The sequence below is a fragment of the Hippocampus comes genome, unplaced genomic scaffold (genome assembly GCF_001891065.2).
Source record: "Hippocampus comes isolate QL1 unplaced genomic scaffold, H_comes_QL1_v1.1 scaffold39, whole genome shotgun sequence".
Taxonomy (NCBI): domain Eukaryota; kingdom Metazoa; phylum Chordata; class Actinopteri; order Syngnathiformes; family Syngnathidae; genus Hippocampus; species Hippocampus comes.
In genome coordinates, this window is record NW_017842054.1 from 4,233,748 (window position 1) to 4,234,033 (window position 286).

The window sequence follows — 286 nt, forward strand, 5'->3', positions numbered from 1 at the left end:
CCCCCCCCACCCCCCCGCCCTCTCCTCAGAACAATAAAGTGAATTAGCTGTGGGTTAATCTAGTTCTGTTGTAATGACATTAAGGAATTTTTCAATTAACCTCTTTGACTGGCTGCTGCAAAGGACTTCACAAATGACTTCCCATCCAGCAGGAGCTGGGTGCCCGTGCCTTGGGGACACGGATGCTCAGGATGTGGTCTTATCCATGTCTGCACGCTTGCCCCCGCTCGACAATGCGGATTAGCTGTGTTGCTTTGGCTCTTAACACCGAAAACGAGTTGCCCCC

The 286-nt window shown here is 51.7% G+C and overlaps 1 protein-coding gene across 6 annotated transcripts in view; it reads right to left on the minus strand.

Annotated features, from left to right (window-relative positions):
- LOC109510117 (EBF transcription factor 3) overlaps window positions 1–286 on the minus strand; it is a 129,155-nt gene that overhangs the window by 3,416 nt on the left and 125,453 nt on the right. The gene's annotated exons all lie outside the window — the stretch shown is intronic.